Source organism: Pan paniscus, chromosome 3 (assembly GCF_029289425.2).
Source record: "Pan paniscus chromosome 3, NHGRI_mPanPan1-v2.0_pri, whole genome shotgun sequence".
NCBI lineage: Eukaryota > Metazoa > Chordata > Mammalia > Primates > Hominidae > Pan > Pan paniscus.
In genome coordinates this window covers 38,991,062-39,008,318 of record NC_073252.2, presented here as the reverse complement: position 1 = coordinate 39,008,318, position 17,257 = coordinate 38,991,062, and the positions used below count along the sequence as shown (strand labels likewise).

At 43.3% G+C, this 17,257-nt stretch overlaps 1 protein-coding gene across 11 annotated transcripts in view; it reads left to right on the top strand.

Moving 5' to 3' along the window:
* TLR1 (toll like receptor 1) overlaps window positions 1-17,257 on the top strand; it is a 49,701-nt gene that overhangs the window by 25,912 nt on the left and 6,532 nt on the right. For 5 of the 11 annotated variants that reach the window (XM_063603474.1, XM_034958058.3, XM_055111055.2 and 2 more), the window contains exons 2-4: window positions 14,695-14,776; window positions 15,061-15,133; window positions 15,505-15,581. The gene's annotated coding sequence lies outside the window, so the exon portion shown is untranslated. Of the gene's footprint in view, window positions 1-14,309; window positions 14,777-15,060; window positions 15,134-15,504; window positions 15,582-17,257 lie in introns of those variants that run through there. The other 6 variants (XM_055111063.2, XM_055111059.2, XM_055111057.2 and 3 more) reach the window with 5 other exon arrangements.

The window sequence follows — 17,257 nt, the reverse complement described above, 5'->3', positions numbered from 1 at the left end:
GACACTAAAAGAAGCTGCTTGGAAAGTCAGAGGTACAAAGAAAGGAGTAATAGGCAAAGAGAATAGAGTGGATGGGTGTAAGAGCACAGGAAAGAGACAGTGGATGGAGACCCGGGATATAAATGGTGAGAGTGTGGGAGTTTTAAAGAGAATGAGACCACAAATATGGGGAAAGGTGGAGGTATTTCTGTCTAGGTTTCTGGGGACTGGTTTGATTAGAAAGGAATGAGACTAAACTACAGGGAGTAAAAGACCTGAGGGGATTTCTAAAACCACAGGGACTTTCTGAGAGTTTCAATTACGGTTAGTTTATGAGGAATCTCAACATCGTCTAGTCCAAATGTGAAGTAGTGTTTATTTTTCTCAGTCATTCCATCAACTGGATTCTGAAATTCCCCTCTTGTCACTCCTTAGTGATATCTTGAGCAGATTTAATACTTCTGCAGTCCTTTTGAGATACTGATACTCCAATCTAGTTTAAAATTCTAAATCTCCATCTTCATCTAAAACTCATCTTCTTTCTGCATGTCACAGGTTAGGTCTGCAGCTCAACCTTGGCATATATTTTGGAGGTAGGCATGGTTTATCTGAGATACACTCTTCTTGCCCCTCCCTCTCCCAGATCTAGCTCCCTGAAGTGGAGATCAGGGATGAGTGGTAAGAAGGCAGATATCCTTTTCTATAATTGTGTCGATTAAGGTACAGTCTAAGCTGCAGGACTGGGAGACCTCAAATACAGAGGCTTAAATAAGATTGAGGTTTATTTCTTTCTCATATAATAGAAAAAGTATAGCTAAGAGGTCTAGAATAGGTAAGCTGTCTCTATTCCACAAAATCATTCAAGGGCTCAGGATGACCAGATGTCTCTGTTTCCTATAGCTCTGGTCTTATCCTATGGCCTCCATTCTCCCTTGCATGGAGCCACAGGAGCTGATGAAGCCCTCCTGTGCCTTTTTGTGTGTGTGTGGCCCATGGGATGCTGAGGTGGAGATACACCCCCTTTCCCAGGTACCTGATACCACAGTCTCTAATTGCCAGTTGGAAAGTGTTGGTCCAATGGAAATCTCCAACAGAGTAGACACCAGTCCCTCTACTAATTTACACTCCTGAACCCCCAGGGGGCACGTGTAATGTTCTCTAATACTGCTCAGATGGGCAGGGGGATCAACCTCAGAGGGTGATCCTACACATTGCTGCATCAAAACAAGAATCCTCTTGAGGAAAGAAATGCCTGATCTGCCTGTCCCGTGTCTAAGAGTAATTTTACTGTTATTTCCCCTTCACTTGGCTTGAGAAAGAGATGTCATCTCTTGCATAGGGAGAAGAGCTTGCAGGCTTACATCATTAACACTCATCTCCTGGTGCTGCTGACTCTCTTGTCACCCTCCCCAGCATTTTCAGGTGAATGGGGGAAGGTAGGGTGAGGCGATGCTGTGGACAGTGCTATCTGGTTCTACTGCTTCTTAGAATGCCCCGGGGGACATGCTTCAGTTGCTAGCAGCTTTGTATAGAATGTGGTACATAATACTTCTTTGTCTTCAGTTTTGGACCCAAGTCATAGGACAAGTTCCAGTCAACACCTTATTATGTAATCAGTACAACCAACAGATGAGAAGAGAAACCAAATTGTTGATAGGCTATTGAATTATATGGCAGATGAGCAATCTAAAAAAAGTATCCTAAATTTGGGTTAAATAATTAATAAAAAAGACATTTCATCTATAGTAATAGAAAAAAAGGCAAAGAATAGTGGTATGGGTTTATGTCTATTGGTTCAAAAAGTCCACTTTATAGAATATATATTAAAAAAATAATTGTTCAGCCAGGCACAGTGGCTCATGCCTGTATTCCCAGCACTTTGGGAGGTCGAGGTGGGTGGATCACCTGAGGTCGGGAGTTCGAGACCAGCCCGACCAACATGGAGAAAACCTGTATCTACTAAAAATACAAAATTAGCCGGGCGTGGTGGTGCGTACCTGTAATCCTAGCTATTCAGGAAGCTGAGGCAGGAGAATCTCTTGAACCTGGGAGGTGGAGGTTGTGGTGAGCCGAGATCATGCCATTGCACTCCAGCTTGGGGAGCAAGAGCGAAACTCCATCTCAAAAAAAATAAATAAATAAAAATAAAAATAATTGTTCATACACATCCCAAGGAAACATTGCTGCTTATTGCAGAATTGTTTCTAATTGTGAAAATTGGAAGCAATTTAAATGTCCAACAACAGAAGATTGGTAAAATGCATTATAAACTAAAATATTAGAAATTGCATTATAAATAAAAAGGAATATTATCCAGCCAATAATCATGAAATTGTAAATGGATAATTACTGACATGAAAAGATATTTATGATGGATTATAGGTTAAGAAAAGCATATTACAAACAGTATACGTAGTATGATGCTATGTGTGTGTGCATGCACTTGGGCATGTGTAAGTAGATAAATTGTTATAAACTTTCTGAACCACAATTTGCAGTAGGAGCCAAGAATCTAAAGAATGTTAACATATAGAGAAAAATGACTGCATGGTTGCTCTAAAAATGATATTGGTGTGATTCTATTTGGTGAGATTACTGCTTATTTAAATATTTTAAAATTTATTTATATTTCCTGATTTTTCTACAGTAAACATTTATTACTTGGATAATTGAAAATTAAAAAAACTAAAAAAATACATTTGCGAAGAACAGATACACGTATATCTATCTTATCTTGTTATGGAGAAAAACTTTCTAAATCTAAAACCAGGGTAGCCATGGTGTGCTGGAGCTTGCTTGCACAGATTTGTTCAATCTGATTCTAAAGTATTCAGGGCCAGGCACGGTGGCTTACACTTGTAATCCCAGCACTTTGGGAGGCGAAGGCGGGTGGATCACTTGAGGTCAAGAGTTTGAGACTAGCCTGACCAACATGGTGAAACCCCATCTCTACTAAAAATACAAAATTAGCCAGGCATGGTGGCACATGCCTGCAGTCCCAGCTACTAGGGAGGTTGAGGCAGGAAAATCACTTGAACCTGGGAGGCAAAGGTTGTAGTGAACTGTGATCATGACATTGCACTCCAGCCTGGGCAACAAGAGCGAAACTCCATTTCAAAAAATAAAATTAAATATAAATAAATACATAAATAAAAATAAAATATTCAAGAGCTTTGCCAAAAAATTAGTTGGTAGCTAGCCCTCAGCAATAGCGGGAATACTGACACTGCAGATATCAGCAAATGCTACAAATCAGACTTTTCTTTTGAAACTGCTTTACCAGCACACATCTGAAAGACAGTAATAGCAAAGAAAAGGGGAACTTACTTGTTTATATAAAAATGAATGTGGGGCCTGGTGAGAAGTAATTAGATCATGGGGGAGGAGTTCTCATGAATGGGTTGACATCATTGCCTTAGTGCTGTTCTCGTGATAGTGAGTGAATGAGTTATTGTAAGATCTGGTTGTTTAAAAGTATGTAGCACCTCCCCACACTCTCTCTTGCTTCTGTTCCTGCTGTGGAAGACACCTTGCTCCGCCTTTGCCTTCCACCATGATTGAAAGCTCTGTGAGGCCTCTCCAGAAACAGAAGCCACTATGCTTTCTGTACAGCCTGTGGAACTGTGAGCCAATTAAATCCCTTTTCTTTATAAATTAGTTAGTCTCAGGTATTTCTTTATAGCAGTGCAAGAATGGACTAATACAGAAAATTGGTACTGAGGAGTGGGGCATTGCTATAAAAATGCCTGAAAATGTGGAAGCAGCTTCGGAATTGGGTAACAGGCAGGGGTTAGAAGAGTGTGGAGGGCTCAGAAATAGACAGGAAGATGAAGAAAAATTTGGAAATTCCTGGAGACTTGTTAAATTGTTTTGACCAAAATGCTGATAGTGATAGGGACAATGAAGTCCAGGCTGAGGAGGTCTCATATAGAAATGAGGAACTTACTAGGAACTGGAGCAAAGGTCACTTTTGTTAAGTGTTAGCAAAGAACTTGGAAACATTGAGTCCCTACCCTAGGAATCTGTGGAACTTTGAACTTGAGAGAGACCATTTAGGGTATCTGGCAGAATGAATTTCTAAGCAGCAAAGCGTTCAACTTGTGGCCTGGCAGCTTCTAACAACCTATGCTCATATGTGTGAGCAAAGAAATGACCTGAAACTTGAACTTATATTTAAAAGGAAAGCAGAGTGTAAAGGTTTGGAAAATTTGCATCCTGGCCATATGGTAGAAAAGAAAAGCCCATTTTCAGGAGAGGAATTAAGCAGGCTGCAGAAATTTTCATAACTAAAAGAAAGGCAAATGCTGATAGCCAAGAAATGGGGAGGTGGCTTCAAAGGCATTTCAGAGACCTTAGAGGCAGCCACTTCCATCACAAGCCTAAGGAGGCTTAGGAAGGAAGAATGGTTTCCTGGGCCAGACCCAGGGACACTGCTCCTCACATCCCAGCCACTCTAGCTCCAACAATGGCTCAAAGTGGCCCAGGTACAGCTCAGGCCACTGCTTCGGAGAGTGTAAGCTATAAGCCTTGGCAGCTTCCACGTGGTGTTAAGCCTTCAGGTGTGCAGAGTGCAAGAGTTGAGGCTTGGAAACCTCCACCTAGATTTCAGAAGAAGTATGTAAAAGCCTGGATGTCCAGGCAGAAGCCTGCTGCAGGGCCAGAGCCCTCATGGAGAACCTCTACTAGGGCAGTGTGGAGGGGAAATGTGGGGTTGGAGCTGCCACACAGAGTCCCCACTGTGGCACTGCCTAGATGAGCTGTCAGAAGAGGGCCACTGTCCTCGAGACCCCAGAATAGTAGACCCACTGGCAACTTGCACCTTGTGCCTGGAAAAGCTGCAGGCAGTCAACACCAGCTCTTGAGAGCAACTGTGGGGACTGAACCCTGCAAAGCCACAGAGGAGGAGCTGCCCAATGCTTTGGGAGCCCACCTCTTGCACCAGTGTACCTTGGATGTGAGGCATGGAGTCAAGGGAGATTATTTTGGAGCTTTAAGATTTAATGACTGCCCTGTTGGGTTTCAGACTAGCATGGGGCCTGTAGCCCCTTTCTTTTGGCTGATTTCTCCCTTTTGGAACAGTTGTATTTACCTAGTGCCTGTACCCTTGCTGTTTAAGAGTAACTAACTTGTTTATGGTTTTACAGGCTCATAGGTGGAAGGGACTTGCCTTGTCTCAGCTGAGACTTTGGACTTCTTTTGAATTAATGCTGGAATGAGATAAGGCTTTGGGGGACTGTTGAGAAGGGATGATTGTATTTTGCAATATGAGAAGGACATGAAATTTGGAGGGTCTGGGGGTGGAATGATATAATTTGGATCTCTGTCCCCACTAAATCTCATGTCCAGTTATAATCCCCATGTTGGAGGTGGGACCAAGTGGGAGGTGATTGGATGGGGGTAGAGTTCTCATGAGTGGGTTAGCATCATCTTCTTGGTGATGTTCTCATGTTAGTGAGTAAGTGAGTTATCATATTATGAGATCTGGTTGTTTAAACGCATGTAGCCCTTCCTCTCTGTCTCTCTCTCTCTCGTTCCTGCTCCAGCCATGTTCCTGCTCTCTTGTTCACTTTTCACCATGATTGTAAGTTTCCTGAGACCTCGCCAGAATCAGAAGCCACTGTGTTTCCTGTACAGCCTGCAGAACTGTGAGCCAATTAAACCTCATTCCTTTATAAATTACCTAGTCTCAGGTATTTTTTTCATCAGTGCAAGAATGGACTATTACACAATTAAATAGTAAAAAACAGAACCCTGAAAGAAAAATAGGTAAATGACATGAACAGGTAATTCACTAAAGAGATACATATTGCCAATAATAATAAAAAAAAACAATAATGAGATGTCACTCTACATCTATAAAATTGACAGATCTCTATAATGTTATTTTTGTGGAGGATGTGTAGAATGTCTACCCCAGCACACTCTTGGAGCGCAGGTAAAGTGGAACAAACTTTATGGAGAACATTTGGTGCTATGTAACATGACAATGCTCATGTCCTTCAACCTAGTCATTCTTTCCCAGAAATTTATCCTAAAGCAATAGTAAAAGATTCAGACCACGACTGTGTACAAAGGTGCTTATAACATTTTGTGAAATGCAAAGGGCAAATCTCCGCTCAGACAGAGCTGAGGGTGGCTGGTCATGACCTAAGATTTACTCAGGTACTGATATATCAGTGGCAATTTCAAAAATTTGACTGGAAAACTTTAGATCATTAAGGGAGAATTTATTAAAAGGTAAATGTAAATGTGATGACATTTCTCATTCCCAAGACGTTTACAGGGTGCAGTTTTGAAGTTCTAGGATCAGGTTGGTAAGAGAAACTATAGGATTGTGTAGGGGCAGTAGGGAGGAAAAGAGGGAAAGGAAGATCACTATTCTGCACAATTGATGTGAGTGCTAACCTCACTGCAAGAAGCACCTCACAAATTATGACACTGTGCCCATAGCATTTGTTTCCTTCCTTATTGATTAAGAAACCATACTATCTACTCCTTCATGATAAAAACACCCAACAAGCTAGGAATAAAAGAGGACTTTCTCAACTGATAAAAAGCATCTATGGAAAAACTCACAGTTAACATTGTACTTAATGGTAAAACATATACTTAAAGCTTTTGCCCTAACATCAGCTACAAGATAAGGATGTCTGCTCCCACTACATTTTTTTGAGACTAGATCTCATTCTGTTACCCAGGCTGGAGAGCAATAGTGTGATTATAACTCACTGCAGCCTTGACCTCCAGGCTCAAGCCATGCCCCGACCTCAGCCTCCCGGGTAGCTGGGACTTTAGGCACACATCACCATGCCTGGCTAATTTTGGTATTTTTTTTTATTTTTGTAGAGACAGAGTCTCCCTATGTTGCATATGCTGATCTTGAACCCCTGGCCTCAAGTGATCCTTCTGCCACAGCCTCCCACAGTTCTGGGATTCCAGGTGTGACCGACTGTGCCTGGCCCTGCTCTCACCACTCCTATTTAACATTTTACTGGAGGTACTAGCCAGGGCAATTAGGAGTTAAGAATCCACATTGGAAAGGAAGAAGTAAAACTGCCTCTATTTGCAGATGACATTATTTTCTTTATAAAAAATACTTAGAAATCTACTTGACTTAGTCAATTTGGGCTGCTATAAAAAGTGCTAGAAACTGAGTGGCTTATAAACAACATAAATTTATTTCTCATTGTTCTAGAGCCTGGAAGTCTGAGGTCAGAGTGTCAGCATGGTTGTCTTCTGGTGAGGGCCCTTCTCTGGGTTGTAGACTTCTGTCTTTTGTTATACTCTCACATGGCAGAAAAAGGACTAGTGAGCTCTCTGGGTCTTTTTATAAGGGCACTAATACCATTCATGAGGCTCCACTCTCAAGACTTGATTACCTCCCAAATGTCCCACCTCCTGATATTATCACATTGAGGGTTGGGACTTCAACATATAAATTTTGGGGGAGCACACACATTTAGTCTGTAACACCACTAAAAAACCATTAGAACCAATAAACAAGTTCAGCAAGATTGCAAGATACACATCACTATATAAAAATCTATGATATTTCTATACAGCAACAATGAACAAATCAAAAATTTGAAAAACAATGCATCAAAAAATACTTAGAAATAAATTGAACAAAAGAAATACAAAACATATACTCTGAAACTATATAAGACCATTGAAAAAATTAAAGACCAAAATTAATAAAAGACATCCCATGCCCAAGAATCAGAAGACTTTATTTATTTATTTTTTTTTGAGACAGAGTCTTGTTCTGTTGCCCAGGCTGGAGTGCAATGGTGCAATCTCAGCTCACTGCAACCTCCACCTCCCGGGTTCAAGCAGTTCTCCTGCCTCAGCCTCACAAGTTAGCAAGGATGTAGAGAAATTAGAACTCTTAACTATTGCTGATGGGAATGTAAAATGATATCAAGACAAAAGTGGCTCCATCTTGGGTGCAAATCCACCATGTTGACTTCTGATTAGCCTCAGTCCCATGAATGCCTCCTGATTCCTACTTTATTTACTATCCTTAGTGTACTCACTATAGACAGTAGGAAGGGGTCTAAGCTGTTGATCAAGAATCAGGTTTTTCAAAGGCCCACTATTCTGGCATTGGGTTGCTGATCTATTTTTTCTTTGCCTACTCCAGCTGAGATCAGATCATACCACATTTGTTTCCTGATAATTCTAACCGGGCCTTTTAGGTCTCCCTTTTTAAGTTCAGCAGAATTGGCTTCTCCCTTTGCCCAGGAAAGAATTCAAGCCAGAGGTAGAAGAAAACAGTTTTATTGAACAGGCAGTGTTATATCTCTGGTGGTATTATAGTTCCCTGACTGCTCCTGCAGAGCAGGGCTACCCCATAGACAGCATAGCAACTCAGGGCAGTTTTGCAGTCATATTTATACCCACTTTTAATTGCATGCAGATTATGGGGCAGTTTATGCAGAAATTTCTAGGGAAGGGGTAGTAATAGTAATCATTGGGTCATTGCCATGAAAAGGGGTGGTAATGTCTGGCAGTTGCCACGGCAATGGTAAATTGACGTGGCACGCTGGTGGGTGTGTCTGATTGAAAGCTGCTTTCACCCCACCCCTGTTTTAGTGAGTCCTCAATCTGGTCCAGTGTCTGAGCCCCGCCCCTGGAGTCGAGTCCTGCCTCCTACCTCAAAGGCCTTAGAAACTTTAATTCAGTTGAGACAAATATATGGCTGGCACCACACCAACAACTCAGGACCACTGTAGAGGATGGTCCATTAACCACAGTGGCAAAGAAAGTCCAGCCAGACAAATTTCTATCGGAGCTGATAAAAGGCCAACAGGAAATATTATTTGGGACTCTCCAAGACCTTGAGGCAGAGGAGGGAACACTTGAATGGAAGTTTGACTGGCAATCTCCCCCAGGTTGGATAAGGTATTTTTTTTTTTTGCTACAGAATAGGGAATTCCTTGGCAACTAAAGAGGTCTTCATTGATCCTGCTGGAGTCTGGACCAAGACGCTCCACATACCCATACACTGAACATGGCCCTTTTAAAAAGGCACTCTGGTGGCTGCTTGGTATGGTCCTTTGCTGCCCCTGTGACCTTACCCTCGCCCCTCAGGCAACCCGTTTGGTGTGCACCCTCAGCCCATAATCCTCGGGCTGCTTGTGTCATAACTAACAGAGATGAAGCTACCACAGCCATTTTGCTTGATGGGGAAGAACTGCCCTGCCAAGTACCTACTCGAGACTTGTATTTCCTCCCATAGTCTTCTGTTCCTGCTGCTGCTCTGCCCTGCAAAATGCCTCTTGGTTTGGATTTTGGAAAATATGGTGGCAAAGGCATGATTAATTCTGTGTCTCATACTTGACACAGGTATCATTGCCTGTTGTTTGTATTGTTGCTGCAGCCTCTGCTTACAAGTAGAAAAGAAACTGATGCAATGTGTCACCCACATCCCCAAAATGACTGCAGCAGCCCCCTGGCTCAGGACCCATCATGGAAGAGGTGGGCGCTTGAGGTTGTAAGAGCCGGATTAGAGGGGTGGAGTGTGGAGACAAAAGGGGCTCTATCTTGGATGCTAATCCACCATGCTGACTTCTGATTAGCTCCAGTATCCTGAATGCCTCCTGATTCCTACTTTATTTCCTGTCCTTAGTGTAAGAACATGAACTCACTACAGATCCTGATTTTAGATCAAAGCAACATTGATGTTATCACACATATTATAGGCTATGGTGCACATAGCAGTCTCGCCTGTTCTGGAAGGTGGCCTTTAGCTGTCTCTATAGAGCATGTACTTCCTTTCCCTATATAAGGTGTCTATAAGTCCTGGGTCTGGACAGTAATGCTGCAGAGATCTACCTGTATTGCTCCTGTTATGACCATGCTTCTGTGGGTAAGTTCCCCAAATAAATCACCCTTTACTGACAAACTGGATTTGTCTGCTTCGTTCTTTGGTTTCTCAGCTCCTAGGGTATTTGGGGGCTGCTTTTCCTATATGGCTGTTTCATAGAACAAATGGTATAGCTGCTTTCAGTATGGCAGTTCCTCAAAAGGCCAAATGCAGAGTTACCATATGATGCAGCAATTCCACTCCTAGGTATATACCCAAGAGAAAATATGTCTACACAAAAACTTTTATGCGAATGTCAATGGCAGCATTATTCATAAGAGCCATAATATCCATCAACTGATAAATGGATGAATAAAATATGGTACACACATACACTTGAAAATCATTTGGCAATAAAAAAGTTAAAAATGAAATATTGAGTGGACGAACCATGGAAACACTATACTAAGTGAAAGAAGCCAGTCACAAAGGGCCACTTTTTATATGATTGCATTTATGTGAAATATCCAGAATAGACAAATCTATAGAGACCAGTATGATCTATAGAGTAGATTGGTGGTTGCCTAGGGCTTGGATACGTGGAGAAGTGGAGGTGATAGCTAAGGGGTATAGTGTTTCTTTTTAGTGTAACGAAAATGTTCTAAATTGATTTGGTGATGGTTGCACCACTCTGTGAATATGCCTAAAGTCATTGAATTACACATTTTAAATGGGTGAAATTTTTTTATGGTTTGTGAATTATAACTCAATAGAGCTTTGTTAAAAAAAACAAGCAACAACTAATTACAGATCACATCTAATTGACAGCATATTTTTACTGCCCTGAATCCAAAAAGAAGTGCCCAGGTATGGGATAGGGGTGGGCAGAGAAACTGCTATGAAGAGATGTATGGGGTTGCTTAGAGTATAAAGTATGAAGTCTTTATTTTGAATTAAGTCTGTGGGCTGCTGTTAACTGGACTTAGGCTTGTACTTCTTTGCATGGCTGTGATAATGCTATTCTAAACCTGCATTGTCCAATATGGTAGTCTCTGGCCAAACGTGATTGAGTGCCTAAAATGGTATAACCCAATTGAGATATTCTGTAAGTGTAGAACACACACTGGATTTTGAAGACTTAGAATGAAAAAATATAAAATACCTCATTAATAATGTTTTATATTCATTGCATGTTTGGATGTATTAGGCTAAATAAAATATTTTTAAAAATTTAAAAAGAAGCTGTATTCTCTGAGAATGGAAGTTTTCCCTGGGAAATGAGGCTGTGTCAACGCATGGGTATACATGATTACAAGTGTGTGTTTGTTTTTTTTGTTGTTGTTTTTTTTTTTTTGGCATTGTACATGGCAGAGACTGGAGCCCGGACTTAAACCTGGGCAGTGTGGCTCACAGTCTGTGATTTTAATAACTGCAAATCTTAATTTCAGTATCCTATTTTTCAATTCTGGAATTTCCATATGATTCTTTTTTATAGTTTCTAGTTTTCTGCTGACATTCTTGTCATGTTATTACCTGAATGCATTTTTTTAATTAATTAATTTATTTATTTTTATTGATCATTCTTGGGTGTTTCTCGCAGAGGGGCATTTGGCAGGGTCATAGGACAATAGTGGAGGGAAGGTCAGCAGATAAACAAGTGAACAAAGGTCTCTGGTTTTCCTAGGCAGAGGACCCTGCGGCCTTCCGCAGTGTTTGTATCCTTGGGTACTTGAGATTAGGGAGTGGTGATGACTCTTAACGAGCATGCTGCCTTCAAGCATCTGTTTAACAAAGCACATCTTGCACCGCCCTTAATCCATTTAACCCTGAGTGGACACAGCACATGTTTCAGAGAGCACAGGGTTGGGTTGGGGGTAAGGTCACAGATCAACAGGATCCCAAGGCAGAAGAATTTTTCTTAGTACAGAACAAAATGAAAAGTCTCCCATGTCTACCTCTTTCTGCACACACATGGCAACCATCCGATTTCTCAATCTTTTCCCCACCTTTCCCCCCTTTCTATTCCACAAAACCGCCATTGTCATCATGGCCCATTCTCAATGAGCTGTTGGGTACACCTCCCAGACGGGGTGGTGGCCGGGCAGAGGGGCTCCTCACTTCCCAGTAGGGGCGGCCGGGCAGAGGCGCCCCTCACCTCCCGGACTGGGCGGCTGGCCGGGCGGGGGGCTGACCCCCCCACCTCCCTCCCGGACGGGGCGGCTGGCCAGGGGGGGCTGACCCCCCCACCTCCCTCCCGGACGTGGCGGCTGGCCGGGCAGAGGGGCTCCTCACTTCCCAGTAGGGGCGGCTGGGCAGAGGCTCCCCTCACCTCCCGGACGGGGTGGCTGGCTGGGTGGGGGGCTGACCCCCCCACCTCCCTCCCGGACGGGGCGGCTGGCCAGGCGGGGGGCTGACCCCCCCACCTCCCTCCCGGACGGGGTGGCTGGCCTGGCGGGGGCTGTCCCCCACCTCCCTCCCGGACAGGGTGGCTGCCAGGCGGAGGTGCTCCTCACTTCTCAGACAGGGCAGTTGCCAGGCAGAGGGTCTCCTCACTTCTCAGACGGGGTGGCCGGGCAGAGACGCTCCTCACCTCCCAGATGGGGTCGCGGCCGGGTAGAGGCACTCCTCACATCCCAGACGGGGCGGCGGGGCAGAGGTGCTCCCCACATCTCAGACGATGGGCGGCCGGGCAGAGACGCTCCTCACTTCCTAGATGGGATGGCGGCCGGGAAGAGGCGCTCCTCACTTCCTAGATGGGATGGCGGCCGGGCAGAGATGCTCCTCACTTTCCAGACTGGGCAGCCAGGCAGAGGGGCTCCTCACGTCCCAGACGATGGGCGGCCAGGCAGAGACGCTCCTCACTTCCCAGACGGGGTGGCGGCCGGGCAGAGGCTGCAATCTCGGCACTTTGGGAGGCCAAGGCAGGCGGCTGGGAGGTGGAGGTTGCAGCGAGCTGAGATCACGCCACTGCACTCCAGCCTGGGCACCATTGAGCACTGAGTGAACCAGACTCCGTCTGCAATCCTGGCACCTCGGGAGGCCGAGGCTGGCAGATCACTCATGGTTAGGAGCTGGAGACCAGCCCAGCCAACACAGCGAAACCCCGTCTCCACCAAAAAAATACGAAAACCAGTCAGGCATGGCAGCGCGCGCCTGCAATGGCAGGCACTCGGCAGGCTGAGGCAGGAGAATCAGGCAGGGAGGTTGCAGTGAGCCGAGATGGCAGCAGTACAGTCCAGCTTTGGCTCGGCATCAAAGGGAGACCGTGGGCTCGGCATCAGAGGGAGATCGTGGAAAGAGAGGGAGGGGGAGGGGGAGGGGGAGAGGGAGAGGGGTGTGTGTTTGTTGATTGATGGGTGTACATGATTACAAGTGTGTGTTTGTTCTGTGGTGACCCACTGGACAGCAGGGGGAAAAAGAGGCAGGTAGGTGCCTCTGAATTAGACACTTTATTTTATTTATTTATTTATTTATTTATTTATTTATTTTTTGAGATAGAGTCTCGCTCTGTCACCCAGGCTAGAGTGCAGTGGTGTGATCTTGGCTTACTGCAACCTCCGCCTCTTGGGTTCAGGTGATTCTCCTGCCTCAGCCTCCTAAGTAGCTGAGATCACAGGCATGTGCCACCACGTCCGCCTAATTTTTTTTATTTTTAGTAGAGACGGGGTTTTGCCATCTCTACTAGGCTGGTCTCAAACTCCTGACCTCAGGTGATCTGCCTGCCTCAGCCTCCCAAAGTGTTGGGATTGTAGGCATGAGCTACCATGCCCGGCCTGAATTATACACTTTAAACGGGTGTAGTTTTTATGGTTTGTGAAAATTTTTATGGAGGGTGAAATTTTTTATGGTTTCTGAATTATATATCAATAAGGTTTTGTTAAAAAAAAAAACACAACTAACTACAGATTACATCTAATTGACAGCATATTTTTACCGCCCTGAATCCAAAAAGAAATGCCCAGGTATGGGCTAGGGGTGGGCAGAGACACACACACTTGTAATCATGTACACAACTGGGAGTGGTGGGGATGAGTCTGTGGGGATAAACAGGAATTCAGAGTGCTGAGGAGCTTCCCTTACTGCCCTGCCCACTTCCCTCCCCTGGGCATTGCTCCCTCAGCCTGGATTCACAAAGTCAATGCCTTTGGGAGCCAGGAACTAAATTCTTAGTCAAAGACACCTCCCTCCTGTCCAGTTATGGGTCTCAGGGAGGAAATGGCAGGTGGGTGGTTTCATTCTTTCAGTTTCAGAAAATATCTGTAGACATAACATATTTCCTCTATTAAACAAATTCTGAGGTAAGGGGAAACAGAGAGAGACAGTCAGAACATTATAAGTCGAAAAGAATCTCAGCATTCTTAGTTTAGGGAAGTTGGCCTTGCTTGCTGTGTGGTAGAAAAGCTGATTACAGGAGAGAACCGTGGAGGGAAGGAAGGGAGGCAGTTTTGTCATCCCCACATCCGGTTTTGACTGGACACCATGCAGGCTGAGATCAACTTCAGAGGCAGTCAGCTGGAATCCCTTAGCTTTATTTGCCCATTTATTGTGTTGTTATTTTGTTGTTGTCATTACTGGAAAAGGCAAGAGTAGAGCTATCAGAATGTCTTCCTTGAACATGCTGTCAACAAACCCCAGGATTTTTATAAACCCTATGTGAAAAACACACTAAGAATCTCTTTTCTTCTTAGCATATTTTTCACTTAGGGTTTACAAAAATATGTTTTGAAGAAAGCTTGAAAAGATCAGTGGAAAAAAATTCAGCACCAAATTTTCTCTGAAAATCAACTTGTCAAAAAAGACGTGATTAACATCCATCCCGTAACCAGCACATGAATGATCTTCCCTCTTTACGAGTGTGCTTCAGCAAAACTTTAATCTCCACCCCTCCCTCTTTCCACTTTTAATAGTGGATGGATGAAAAGGCAAGAGGAAAAACAAAGCAGCCGAAACACACCCAGATGCACACTTCTGCCAAGCATAGCCACCACGGTAAGCATTTTGAATTCAGCCAATTATGATCTGTGGATTATTAACATTACCTCATTTACTTCATCAGTGTAGACAATAGTAAACTGACTGTAGTGAAATTCGGAACCATAGAAACGTGATTCTATTTTAATACAGGCCTATCAGGTAACCCACAGACTATGCTACATATGAATAAGAGAAAATTTTATTCTTAACTATGTAATGTAATTCCAGTGGAATTCGGTAGGTGGCATAAAACAGCCTTTTTGTTTTGTTTTGTTTTCAACACCAAATGTGGTTAACAGTGAAATAAATCTTCAAGGAAGTGCTTGAATTTCTTACAGACTGCCAAATGGAACAGACAAGCAGGTTGTCTTGGTAAGCAACACATTATTTTATTTTGTAAAAGAAAATAATTGTATAGCTAGTTATTAAGTACAGAAGTCTCAAAAATTTGTGTAAGTCCTGGGTGTTTTTCTAAGTGGGTTATATTTCTGATATGTATATAGTTACTGTGTAGTTTGTACTGGCATTTGTGTATCAGTTCTGAGTCCTAAATCAGAGAAAGTCCCCACACTCCTCTGGGAATAACACCTCGTGTGTGATTTGCTTATAGGAAATATTTTTGAGTTGGGAAATAAATATTTGGGTCACACACGTCTTCTGGTTTTCTTCCAGAGCAGCTGCTAGTTGTTGATTTTGACAGCATTTCTCTTCACCTAATCCTGCCATTCGTATTCTCTTCTCAGTGTTAAAGAAAATGAGATATAAGTCAGTTACTCCCGGAGGCAATGCTGCTGTTCAGCTCTTCTGTTTTTGTGGCCAGGTTTGTTTCAGTTTTTTCCTCTGGGGCCTTCCCACTAGCTAGTCCTTCTGTTTCTCAGGCCACTAACACTGTTCTGGGGAGCTAGACGTGAGGTGGAATTGCAGGTTTTGAAAATGTTTCCCAGGCTACACCCAATTTGGTCAAAAGACTTGAAAGTGAATTTGTTTTATAACAAAGCAAGAGTTCACAAAACCGCATAGAAAGCAAAGCAGAACAGTTCTTGAACTGTCTCAGATTCTTTTAACCTTTGGTTAATAGCTATTTGGTCTTGTGCAGAGAAGGCCCTTAGTAAATATTTACAGGACTAAACTTAATGGGCCAGATAGATTGTATGGGTATTGTCCATTAAGACCAGTCAAAGCCTTGATTTGATGCCTCCAAAGTCTCCAAAAGAAGACAAATTAAATGTATTGATTCATTGTATCATATAATATGAGGCTAAACCTATCATAATAATGAAAATTCACAGAAGCTCACCTAGAGGCATTTTACACTGTCAAATTAAAGCATCCTTTTCTGCTCAGCTTATTTTTTGGATAGTAAAAGAGTTTAAAGGTTCTAAAATAGATGAGGCTCAGTCATGGTCATTAAGACGTTGATCAAAAAATTCTTTGGTCTAGGAAACTGAGACATTGATTTTCATGGATTTAGCAAGTTTGGTATATAAAATTCAAAGATCCTGGAAGTATTAAAAATCAGTTATTCCTGTGTATAACATTTTGATTTCTTAATTATAGAAATAAGAATGGTTTCATAAACTGAGTACTTAAAATTAATGACTTTAAATGAAAGGGCAAGATGGAGGTTAGGCAAATAGAAGATATTTGAGTCAATTAATTTAGCTCGACATAAAACTGAAGCTATGCTTTCATTAAATGCTTGCGTTAGCAGTGGTGAATCCATATGGGTCGTAGAAACTTAATTCTTGCCTCCTCAGTGGAAAGAATTTGTGTGAGGGGCATAAGGCAGAGTGAGACACCAAGGCAAGTTTTAGAGTAAGAGAGAGAGTGTCACGCCCAGGGCCAGGTTCCAGCCCATACTGAGGTCTGAGGGGAGGGGGTGGATGAGCAGATAGCTGAAAGAACACTCAGGGGGCCGTAGGCAGGTGAAAGGTGATTTTATTCAGCAACAGCTCTCATTAGCAGCTTACTTACAGCAGTTCTCTCAGACTGTCCGCCTTGTCCTGGCTGCTTAGTTCGGCAGCTTCCACACACAACTGTGCGTCCGGCTCTCCCTGGCCCTCAGGGTCAGCAGCTTAACTCTTTCTCTCTCTGGGTACAAGCAAGCCGAGCTGTGTCCTGGCTCCCCTCAGTCCATCTGCAAAGATGGACAGCTTTGGCTCTCTCTCTCTCTCTTTCTCTGGCTGCCAATGCACCTGTACAGCGTCAGCAGGGCAATTATACCATTTACGGACAATAGTGGCTTAGAGCCAAGGGATGAACCTTCCCTATGTTATGGCTATGGTAAGCTTCTCTATGTTATGTCTACATGGCTATGATAAAAAGTGAGTTATACGCCTGCACTCTAAACTCGCTGAGTCACTCTGGATGTTTACCTTGGCCTATCCTTGACCAAAGCACAGCCATATTCCTTACAGAGAGTTTATTAAAAAGTTTTAGATCAGGAACGAAAGGAAATAAAGTACACTTGGAGGAGGGCCAAGTGGGCAACTTGAG